This window comes from Diceros bicornis, chromosome 3 (genome assembly GCF_020826845.1).
Source record: "Diceros bicornis minor isolate mBicDic1 chromosome 3, mDicBic1.mat.cur, whole genome shotgun sequence".
Classification (NCBI taxonomy): Eukaryota; Metazoa; Chordata; class Mammalia; order Perissodactyla; family Rhinocerotidae; genus Diceros; species Diceros bicornis.
The window spans coordinates 6,945,297-6,958,483 of NC_080742.1; the positions used below are offsets into that span (position 1 = coordinate 6,945,297).

General features: G+C 35.4%; 1 protein-coding gene across 1 annotated transcript in view; it reads right to left on the reverse strand.

The window, feature by feature from the left end:
• The window catches only part of SUGCT (succinyl-CoA:glutarate-CoA transferase), a 728,470-nt gene that overhangs the window by 542,045 nt on the left and 173,238 nt on the right, over positions 1-13,187 (reverse strand). The gene's annotated exons all lie outside the window — the stretch shown is intronic.

Consider the following 13,187-nt stretch of genomic DNA (forward strand, 5'->3'; position numbering starts at 1 on the left):
TAAGGTGAAGCCAAGATCAAAAACCACTGATCAAAAATTAAAGATCTCCATTTCTTCGATCATAATCCACCTTATGTCATTTAAGAAAGATGTACAAGAGTAGCAAATTTTCCATAGACTAAAAAATGAAGTCAGAAAACAAAAGATAAGTTGGCAAAGCTGCCATTAAATAGAACTATGTTTTTATCCCAAACTCTAAATGTGATGTCAGCTAGTCATTCAAGACTGCTCACAAATGTTTTGTTAACAAAATTAAGCCTGGGCCGGCTCCGTGGCTTAGCGGTTATGTGCGTGTGCTCTGCTGCTGGCGGCCCGGGTTCGGATCCCGGGCGCGCACCGACGCACCGCTTCCCTGGCCACGCTGAGGCCACGTCCCACATGCAGCAACTAGAAGGATGTGCAACTATGACATACAACTATCTACTGGGGCTTTGGGGGGGAAATAAATAAAATTAAAAATATATATTTTTTAAAAAAAAAAGAATGATGCTTTAAAAAAAAAAATTAAGCCTTATTTATTCTAGAGATTTTCTAAAAACAGCATGTGGAACCCTGATCACACATCAGAGTGGGTTAGTTATTACCTAACCCACAAGGGTGTTGTGTGAATTAATGAGATAATGCTTATAAAGGTTTGAAGAATCTTGGAAGGGTAGTGAAAAAGAATACAATCACACTATTATTAGTATGTTATAATAAATCCAAAAATAAATCTAATAATCCATTCAAGAAAATAAGAACATACTTTATTCATTTTTTAAAATGGAGGAAAATAAACATATATAAATATTTTACTGTGAAATCATAAAATTTGACCAAAAGAAATGAATTATGGTCATATTTCAGGATGGAAAATACTTTTTAAGCATAAAAACAGTAAAAGAGGTCACAAAAGAAAAATTACTAAATGTAATACCTAAACATAGCATTTTATACATTAAAAACAGAAATAAAATTAAAAGACAAACTGGGAAAGAGTAGTCACAACAACTACAAGATGGGCACAATATTGTCAGTCTGCAAAAAGCTCATAAGAAGACTTATACCACAACAGACAAAGAACATAAATAGACAACTCATTATACATTTACTAAGTGAGAAAAAACATCTAAAATCATTAATAATATAACATATGAAAATAAAACAATAATGAGTATGATTCACCTATCAAATAAGCAAAGATTTTTTTAAACAATGTGCAACATAAGAAGCTGATATGAAAAGTATTATCCATTACTCTCCTAGATCTCCATTTAATGGATATATTTATTTATACACATATAAGAAATTATTTTAAATTATTTTAAAATGAAGAAAAGAACTAAAATAAAAGATACCAGAACAGAAATGTTGACGATTTTCTGCGAGATATATTCTAAATGAGCCAAAATACATGAAATTACCAGGGGTCCACTGATAACTCACACAACTAAAAAACAACGTTGACAAAAATATAAGACCTTGTTAGAGGAATGAGATGATGATAAAATAGGTAGAAAGTAAGTGGCACGGCCTCCATTTCACAACTGAGAATCACCAATATTTGGAAGCAGGGCTCCGGGAGAAGGCCCCAGAATTCATGCACCGACAACATCAAGCAGAAGATGGAATGACAAGGGCTAGACTCAAATATTCCAGACAGTAGACCCAATTGGTACTTGGAAGGAAGGACTATTACAACATCACGCAAGGAAAGCTACTCATTGGAGCAAAGTTAAATCAAATGTACCAGGAAAAAAAAAGTGAAGAGACATAGTTCCCCTGATGAGACTGCCATTCAAGTAATGCCTTTTGAATCTAAATCTGTATCAATGAGTATTTCACATTAAGACTTAAAAGAAGCATATTGAACAGCAACCAGATAGTGATGAGTACTAAAGAGAAGCGAAGCCACCTACTTTGTTTGCCAGCAAACACCAGGCAACAGACATGAGAACTCTTTCAGAGAATATTATACAGAACAGGGATGGAGAGGACCTACAAAATATTCTACGACATAAAAGAAAGAGAACATAACTCTCCAGATACATGAAAAGACAAGAATTTCAAAACCATTTATGTGGGGAAAAGAAGTAAATTACAGACGACAGCTGCTTTATTCACTCAGTAAAACGCAAAGAAATGTCTTCCTGAAATATAAGATAAAACATGAGATTATGAGACAACAGCACTAGCTGAAAGGTCAAAAGATATTACAACAGAGGTATGTAAGAATACTATGACACAAATGTATTACAAGCAAAAAGAGCAAAATTCAGCACTGCAGAAATTGGAGTGATTTATGTGGAGGACAAACCTGAAAAGTTCTTCCAGAAAGAAGAAAAGGAACAAGAATGAAATTGAAAAAAAGACATGTTTGTAAATTAAAAAGACTAAAAAAATTACTAAATGAAGATCAACCTAAAAATATCCTGCTGCAAATTTCAACTTCAAGAAAAAGAAACCACCATTTTGATAAATCAAAGATGAGATTCTTTTTTAAAAAACCAAAACTAAACTTGAGTTAATTGAAGTAAGAACAAGAGTCTCAATAATCAAACAAGCAAAATTAGAAAGGAGACCTGGTGACAAATAGATGTGGTTAATAACAGTATGAGAAAATATACAATGTAGAGCAATGATCAGAAATTAAGCTGAATAGCTGAATAGACAACCATTACAAACTAAAAATTACCCCCCAGGAAAAGGCTCTCGAACCAGATAGTTTTTAGAAAAGTTTTTTATCAAATATTCAAAGAAAAGATTCTTCTCCTATTGCATAAAGAAGTTCAGTTTCAAAGTTGCTAAGGGACTAGCTCTTAAATGTTCTAACCACAAAAAAGAAATGATAATTATGTGATGTGATTGAGGTGTTAGCTAAGGTATAGTGGTAATCATATTGCAATACATAAATGTATCAAATCAACACATTGTACATCTTAAATACCTTAAACAATGTTATATATCAATTATATTTCAATAATAAAAAAGAAGCTTAAGCTTAATAGAATGGGAAAACTGCCTAATTTGATCACAAAATCCAGCATTGCCCTCATACTACACCCTAAAACACAATAAAGAAAATTAATGACTCAACACACTTAGAAAACTAGGTGTAAAAATTTTAAGTACAATACTACCAAATTAGATCAGCAGCATTTAAAAAGAAAAATAAACTACAGTTGAGGACAATTAGTCCCAGAAATATTTTAATAACTCAATATTAAGAAATCTATTATATTGATCAGTAAGTGAAAGAGAGAATTCTTGCCAAACAATTTATATATTTAATGCAATTCCTAATAAAACTTCAAAGGGATTTTTCAACTTGAAAAAAATAATTTTACCTATTTTGAAAGAAATCACCAACAAAAATATTTAAGTAAATGATGACAAGCAAAAACGAGGGCAGATGTTCACCACAGAATATTAGAGCATATTATACAGTGTGACAGAGGCTTGAGAGGAGATATCAGTAAAATAAACAGAACAGGGGGTTCAGAAAAATACCAACATATGTAAATTTAATATATGACAAAATTAACACTCTAAACAGTGGACAAAAATGGATTGTTTAGTGAAATATTCTGGAATAATTATTATATTACTGAGAGAAAAAACTGTTAAAGTGTACTTCATATTACATAGCAAAATAAATTGCAGATGAATTTAAAATTCAAAAAATGGGAAAACAAAATTTACTTTTATAAAGTAATAAGAAAAAATAATTACTCCAAAAATTTAAATCTTAAATTTTTTTAAAGAAATTTCTTAAAGATTGATGAATTTGATTTCATTTTTAAAAATCAAAATATTTTACATAAATAAAACCACCAGATATAAAATTCACATGCAAATAACATAAAAAAATATTATAGCTATATATCAAAAGATTAATATCTTCAACATATGAAAAGTTTTACATATCAATAAGAAAGAGATTAACTCCACAAATGGCTTACTGAACAAAAAATGCAAATAAACTCACTAGCCAATAACCAATAGAAAAATAGCAGTGTAGGCAGAGGAAGCAGAGCATGTCAACCTCTAGGGTTGAGCTAGAGTATGGCACAGTCAGAAACAGCAATGCTGACGATGGCTAGAGAGAGTGTGACAGCATACTAAGAATTGAAATAAGAAAGATAAGCAGAAGACAGATCTCTTCTATGACATGTTAAGGAGTTAACATTTAAATTCAAGTGATAAAGATGTGCCACTGATGCTTTTTAATGACAGAAGTGACAATAATCAAATACAATAACCAACTTCATACAAACTTTAGGAAAATCAATTGGGTAATTTCCGATTAATTTCTTTCTTTTTCTAAAAATCTTTGATAGAGTTATACACATGTCTATTCATCACAGCATCATTTTTAACCCACATGACATTAAAAATCACGTTTTTGAGGGATCCATAACGATATTGCAGATGCACAGGATAAAGAAAAATTGGAGATATACACATACACATATATATGTATATATGTGCATATATGTATTATGTATATATATCTCTCCAAACATGGGCATACAAATAAACACACAGATACCTATATATACACAAACACACGCACGCACACACATGAAAAAGAGAAAGAACTGACTGGAAAAGAAGGTATACAAATTTAGTAGTAGTTATACTATCTCTTGGATGGTAGATTTCAGCTAATTTTTTCTTCTTTATATGCATATAATTTTTATTGTCTGTAAAAAATTTAACATTAAGTTATTAAAAGGTCTACAACATATAACTAAAAATTTATAAAATTCTAAGTACAGCCTATGAGGTAGATGCTATTTTACCATCATTGTTTACAGCTGAGGATCTGATGCACAGAGAAGTTATACAACTTTCTCACCACCATATAAACAGAAAATTGAGGAACCAGGATTCAAACCTAGACAATCCGACTACACAGTCTGTGCTTTTATCCACTACCCTATCATTCCTTTCTCCACATTAGAAATGAAAAAAGAAAACAATGGGTATAACAGAATTTTTCTTTTTAATTATGGGAGAATACACTTAACTTTAATTAGAATACTTAAATAACAAGTGAAAAGCTCTAGGAAAAATATAACTCAAGAAACTTGACTTGAAACAGAAAGCCCATATAGATCTTTTTTTTTTTTTTGTGAGGAAGATCAGCCCTGAGGTAACATCGGTGCTAATCCTCCTCTTTTTTGCTGAGGAAGACTGGCTCTGAGCTAACATCTATTGCCAATCCTCCTCCGTTTTTTTCCCCAAAGCCCCAGTAGATAGTTGTATGTCACAGTTGCACATCCTTCTAGTTGCTGTATGTGGGACGCGGCCTCAGCATGGCTGGAGAAGTGGTGCGTCGGTGCGCGCTCGGGATCCGCACCCAGGCCGCCAGTAGTGGAGCACGCGCACTTAACCGCTAAGCCACCAGGCCAGCCCCCCATACACATCTTTAACCTTACAAAAAACAAGTCTGTAATTTAAAATCTATCCATTCAAAAACCTCTAGGCTCATATGGTCTAACAGATTGTTTCTACCAAACTTTTAATATATAGATAATTCTAATCTTCTAGAGAACAGAACAGGAATGAATATTCCCAATCTCCATTTATGAGACTTTCATAACAAGATAAAAACCAAAACCAAACAAGCACAATATGAGAAAAGAAAGTTCTGGGCCAGTACATGTAAAAGTCCTATATAAACCCCTAGAAAAATAAACCTATAAAAGTGTAAAAACAATACATTATGACTAATTGGTTATCCCAGAAATGCAAAGATGATGTGATATTAGAAAATCTATATAATTCATTTTCTTGTAATATCAGGCAAAGAGACACACATCTATGACCTAGCATTTCTACTATTAGGTATAGATTTCAGAGAATTTCAGACATATGAACCAAAAAACAAAAAATGTACAGGAATGCTCAAAGCCATGTTGTAAAAGTAAAAAATGGAAATCTTTCAACAGCCGAATGGTAAACCAATTGTGCCACACTGAAAGAATGGAATAATGTAGGGCATGAAAAATCAATGTATTGGAACTATACGTATTAACATAAATAAAACTCATAAAAATGAGGTTTAAAAAAAGGCAATTTTCAGAATGATGTATCAGTGTGATACTATTTATATAGAGTTTAAAAACATCAAAAACAGTACTGTATATTGTTTAAAGATACAAACAGACATGGGGCCTGCCCAGTGGTGTGGCGGTTAGGGGCGCACGCTCCACTTCGGCGGTCAGGAGTGCACAGGTTTGGATCCCAGGCGCACACCGATGCACTGCTTGTCAAGCCACGCTGTGGTGGCGTCCCATATAAAGTGGAGGAAGATGGGAACAGATGTTAGCCCAGGGCCAATCTCCCTCAGCAAAAAGAGGAGGATTGGCGATCAGACGTTAGCTCGGGGCTAATATTCCTCACACACACAAAAAAAAGATACACATGCATGTAATACAAAGATAAAAGTACTCATGATATTGATAATACCAGATTTAGGATAGTGTTCATCCCTCTCAGGGGAGGAAAAGGAATGAGAGGTCACCTTGGATACACTCTTCCATCTATGCCCTGTGCACACACAGGCTTATAATGCCCAAGCCCTCTTCTCCCCATTCTCCCTTCTTCACCTAGCAAACTGCTACTCAGCCTTCAAGATTTAGATCAAATTTCATTTCCTATGTGAAGGTTTTTCTGACTTCTCTGGTTACTTGCTCTTCTAGGCTCCCACAGTTCTCTGTACAAACCACAACTAAAGCGGTAATCACATAAATTATTTGTATATCAAAATCCTGTCTTCCCCACTGTGGCTCCTTATATGAACTCTGGAGGATTCCACTTAAATTTAATTAAATTCAGCAAATACCTAGTAAGAGCCAAGTACCATGTGCCTAATCCTTGGCTGAGTGCTATGTTGTTAAACACATTATATATACAAGGTATAAGGTATATAAGGTTCCTGCCTTCAAAAAGATTACATTTACCAAAAATAAAAGAAGACAAACAATACATGTAAAACTATTAGAGAACTATGCAATCCATCAAACGCTAGTAGGTGCTAGGTAAAGAGGAAAGAGAAACTTTTGAAGGTCATGACAGAAGTGGAATTCAAGCTGGAACTCGGAGAGAGGAAAAAGCCCAAGAGGGAATACAGAGTGATGCTGATTGGGTCTCTGGAGACACTGGAAAGCAAGAGTCAGCAAACTTTTCTGTGAAGGACTCATTACAAATATTTTCAGCTTTACAGGCCATACAGTCTCTGTCGCAACTTTTCTGTTGTAGCACCACAGCAGCCATAGATAACATACAATCAAATGAGCAGGACTGGGTTTCAATAAAACTTTATTTATGAACACTGAAATTTAAATTTCACATAATCTTCATGTGTTACAAAATATTATTCTTCATTTTTTTTAATCATTTAAAAATGTAAAAACTATCCTTAGCTCATGGGTCACATCAAATCAGGTGCAGACAGGATTCGGCCTGTGGGCCATAGTTTGCCAACCCTTGTTCTAAAGGACTGACAGCTGCAATACAGAAAATGAAATAAATCAGCCTGAGGGCAGGATCAGCGCTAAAAGTTGGTAATGAATGCTAAACAATGGAAAGTCAAAATGGGCCTGGATATTAGGGGCCTTACAAATAGAAAGATAAAATAAACACACAGAAATGCAAACAGAAATATCAATGAAGCAATGTTTTATGAACTCATGTAGATGGAAACACATCCCAAGCTGGCAATTTAAATTGGTAATTTCCCAAGTTTTAGGAAGTCAGAAAGAAAATAAAATGCAATCATTGAGCCAGAATGTATCTCACCAGCTGGAGCCACCACAGTTGCCTAGGGGCTAATATAAGCATGTTGAGTATCCACTACTCGACCTCCTGGGAACTGGGCTAAGGTTTGCATGGAACGCAGGGAGGAAAAGGAGATAACACTTTCTACTAATAGAAATGTTTATAGGGAAAGAGGGGCCAGGGTGGTGGGAAGGAAAAAAATATTTTCAACTTTGAGGATCAATCCAAGAGATTTTGCTCTTGATAGAGTTTTGTGAAATGTCATTATCTATAGAGGTATCTATGGTTCCTTTTCCTTTTTTTCTGAAAGAGTCCCTGACCGAAAAACCTGGCATAGTTTCAAAGTGGTTTCTGATTCCTCAGCTTTGGAAAGATCTGGATTTAAGTCCGAAGTCTGTCTAATTTGCTCCCTAACTTTGGCCAGCACATTCTGTGAGATGGCATGCTGGTAATTATTACAGATGAATATCATGAATTATTAGTACACAAATTTATTGACATTATGCAAGTAATTATAATAGCTGCGAGTTAATGAGCTAATGGTAATTTCAGATAACTATAATAATCATCATCTCAGGAATGAACAGACGCATTAGGATAAAATTGTGAGATAAACCTGAGAGTGAAAGGTTGATGGAGATGTGTGTATTGTGGTATAACTACGGAACTTACTCCGTAGCTTAGTCTTGAGATTTATCAAATAAATAAATAAATAAGCAAACAATGATGTTTATCAACAAATGTTTTCACACAGAAAGCTTCTTATACGCCACACTTCTAAAAACAGCGAGATGTTTCAGACTAGATTCCTTCAAGAGTGAGGGAGACCAACTGTTAAGATACTGGGACCTTCTATTAACTTCTAATATTCTGGGATCGGAAAGTGTCAATATGAGTAACAGGTTTCCCAGATATTTCATAGACTCGAAAATGGGATGCCAAGTTCTCTACACAATTTCCACAGACCACACCACTCTGAGTTAAACAACATCTAGTAACTATTATCTAAAAAGAGGTGTGTAAGTTTGTGTGTAGGGAACCTTATGATTGATATCTCTGTTGAAAAATCAGTGTTCACAAATTGGTCATTTGTCCCTCATTTGCTTTCCTGCGATTTGATTTCACATTTATATTCCTTGTCCTCATCCATACAGTAGGAGGTTTTGTCTGAGTGATCTCTCAGGTCTCCTTCCTTCTCTGTTATTCTGTCATTCTATAAATTACAGAAAGGTAGCTTTCTGCTAAGTATAAAGTCCTTAGTGACAATTAGAGCTGTTCAAAAATTAAATTGTCTCCCTCATAAGAAGTGAGTTCCTTGTAGCTGAGTTAGAGAGAAGTTGCATCAGCATCTGGTATGGACTTTCCTGTACCAGGTGAGAGACTGAATGATTTCTTCCAACTAGGATAGCCTAATTTCATCATGTCTGCTCTGTGACTCTGCTTTCAATACCTGCCATGGACCACTGTACTAAGCAATTGCACATATATTTAATTTGGTTCTCCTAACAATCCTCTGAGGATTGAGTCAGGATTTGAAACCAGGTCTTTCTCATATCCCTTTTCGAGATATGACAATCAAAACCAAAAGAATGCACAGGCACAATGGTTTTGCTTCAAGTGTATCTTTGTTTTCAGAACCTTCTGACATTCTGCTGGCCTGTTCAGAAGGATGCAACTATAATGACTCCAAATTCCTTTCCTGGTTCCCAAATGAAAGCAGGTTTCTAAATAATTCAGAGCCCACAACTTTATAAGTTTAGTCTGGTTTCTTTTTCTCTAAGTAGGTAGCACTTCTCACAGTACTAGAGCCTCCCTGTCACTTTCTTGTCCACTTATACGATCCTTCAAAAGCTTATTCCCATTGATTTGTAATTTCACTAGCCAAAAGAGCTTAGTCCTGCATCCTCAGAAATTTGTGTACTTACCCTTCCAGATTATCTATAACCATGTTTAATAAAGAGGTCCAGAAGAAATCCCTGGAGGGGCCTCACTGTTTACATGTCTCCATCAACAGCAGGCTCACACATCCTACTTTTTGTTTTCTCTATTAATACCTATGTGTGAGAAAATTTTCCTCCTAATACCATGGTAACACAATTTGGAATAGCTTTGTTGTGAAACTTTGTAACTGACTCCTTTAAAGTCTAAACAAATTACATTTATTGTTTTTTTCCTGGTGCTTATTTACCTCTTCAAACAATTTAAGCATGTTATAGAAAACAGAATACTTTTCTTCATTTATTATACTAAGTAGTCAATGATTCTACAACTTTTGGAGTCCACCAATATGAAAGAGTCAATAGATGGTAAGGTCTCCTCATTAGAATGGAAACAAGAGTGGAATTCACTAATAGCCAAGAGTAAGTGCAATAACTTATTTCACATTTTGGTCACTTTATTTCCATGAGTTTCTTCAGACCTATAATGGATGCCATAAAGTTTCAGCAATTTGCTTATACCCAGCATGCCAATCAGGGAGAACATCCTGTTCCCTTACCACTATTTGATCTAATACATCTCTTGCCTCTTGGCTTCAAAAGACATGATGACAGTGGAAATTTCTATGTTTCAACAAAGACCAAAGCAAAGAATTCATTGAGCCCCTAGATCTCCTTTCTTCCCCATGAGCACATCTTTTGCACCCTGATCATCAAGCAGTCCCATTGATTCTCCAGTTGACCCTCTGCCTTTCATGTACAAAAAAGCTTTTATTTCTGGATTGCAGTCCTTTTTGTGCTGTTTCTTGAATTCCTTTACCGTCTGACTGGCTTCTTATTTACACCTGACCTGTCACACTGGGAAGCCTTCCCTGTTCTCACTTGAACAATCTTTTGCCTACTTTTTCCCCCTACTTTTGCTTCTTTTATTTTATGAGATGGATGCAAAAGTTTTTATATGAGCTCCTAATCTTTGGTATGTGACATACTTTCCTGCCCTTCCACTAATGTATTTAAAGCATTTCCAGGTTTCCTATAAGTTACAGACTTTTTAAAATATTACTCTCATTTTAACTTAATGCACATGTTGATTTGATCATAGTTCCATTCTTTAAAACTGAGTCATAATGTGACAAGATTTTTTTTTGTCTTTCACTCCCCTTCAGAAGGTTGAATGTAACTGAGTTGTGAGCATTACTACAGTAGTCACAGATAATTTCCTGTACCAATTCGTGTCTAATCTTAGGTCCAAGTCCAGTATAATTCCATTCCTTCCTTAATTCTAAAACTTCTTGCCCTATAAAGAAGACATTTGTGTGAGATCTTTCAGTCTCAGGGTATGATTTCCCTCATAACTACTATTTGGTCTAATTTCCATTATTATTAATATAATTTCACTATCCTTACTGTATTCAATTGGTCTTGGGTGGGAAATCTTAACCTAGGGTCCAGTGATGAGTTCCAGGAGGTCTGAGAAGCTCCTGAAATCATAGGCAAAATCATACTTGTATGTGGGTATGTGTACTTTTCTGAGAAAGGATTTTATTGTTTTCATCAGTTTCTCAAAGGAATTATGAGCAAAAAAAAAAAAGAGTTTAAGAGCCACTGACTCATAGTGTCCCTAAACATATTCTTATTACTGGGCATGAATCTCTCATCCACAGAGAATTTATTTGTCTAGCATTATTCTGTACATTTTAGTTTATTGTTTTTATTATACTTATTCTATTTTCATCATTTCTGTATATAAAATATTATAATCCCATCAGTTCATCCATCCCTAACATTCCTGTAGTATCCTGCAATATCAGTTTTCACTAGTTTCTACCAGTTTTCGCCTTCTACCAAGCCTGTGAAAAGAAAATGTTATCAGGATCCTTACTTGCTACCAATCATTCTATCCACTCTTTCCTACACTTCTAGAGTTTATACATCCAATATGCATTTAAATACTTGGAGCTTTGGGGCTGGACCTGTGGCGCAGTGGTTAAGTGCACACGCCCTGCCTCGGCGGCCTGGGGTTCACAGGTTTGGATCCCGGGCGCGTACCGACGCACCGCTTGTGGAGCCATGCTGTGGCAGCGTCCCATATAAAGTAGAGGAAGATGGGCACAGATGTTAGCCCAGGGCCAATCTTCCTAGGCAAAAAGAGGAGGATTGGCATCAGATGTTAGCTCAGGGCTGACCTTCCTCAAAAAAAAAAAAAAAATACTTGGAGCTTTGCTTTTCTACAAAATTGTTGATTTTCTGTTTTTATAGATGGATAATTTTGCCATCCCCATCTTCATCCAACACACCACAGAATCCCCTTCTCCTTTTACTCCTCCCTCCATACCCCACCACCATTACCCTAGCAAGGTCTGTGTCAAATTGGGTCTCATGCTTCCTTTGCACTTATCAACTTTCTCCCAATTTTTAGGTTAAACTCTAAACTGCCACTTAACAGATTCACTACACACAGAGCTCATTTTCTGGCCTCCCACATTAACACAACACCTCAATGCACCATTATATTTGCTGAACAAACCTCAGATTCTTTTGCAATCTACACAGTAACACCATTATAAGTTTTGTTCCCTACCCCCCAGCTTCTTTAAACTAGAACTGAACTTACTGACTTGACTCCTTGCAATGGAAACAAGAATGATATGGTAAGAAAAAAAGAATGATCCATACCCCCTTTAAGGTTTTTTGAGAATGCATTTTAAAAAATTACCAAAAATATATATAAAAATTAACTATGTAAAAACAAAAAATCCAATGCAGGTTCCAAAAGTCTAGCAAGAAAAATGACTATATTTTTAAGACACATAGTGCTCACCACTCTTTAATATTTTATATCCTCTTCCATTTGAGGCAGCATACTAACACAGTTGCTGTTACAGCAACATCTCCATTGTTCTTCTTCAACAGAATATTATCAAATGAAACCATAGGGCTGTTTATGATGGAAATGTAAAGACTCTTATAAGGATGTTTTCAGGGTGAAAGATCTCTTCGGACTTCCTCACAGTACCTTTCTGAGGCTGCTGCTAACCAGGTAATGTTCCAATGATCCCAAGGTATGAGTTACAGCTATTCAAAGCCTAGAGGTCCTCTCTAAACCAAAAACGTCATTCCAAAGCAGTAAAGATAATAAAGAGCAGGCAATCTGGAATGTATGTTGCAAAAATTCACTTGGGATTTGGCAGTTTGCGCCTCTGAGTTTGTTTCTCTTTAGAAATAATGTGTTTAAATTGGTGAATAGGATCATGTGCCAGCCTGAGCTATGGCTGTACTGACAACACTAACAGTGCTAACAGTTCTATGAACTTGATCACTATTTTATAACACTGAGGGAAATTTTCATTAAGAATTCCGATGTGGGTTGTAAGGAGAACTTCTCTCCTTGTTGCAGTTCTAGGATCAATATCCTCCCTACCACTCTACTATGCTACTGATCTGCTCCCCATCAACCCACGTCCTCATCACACACATTTGCCA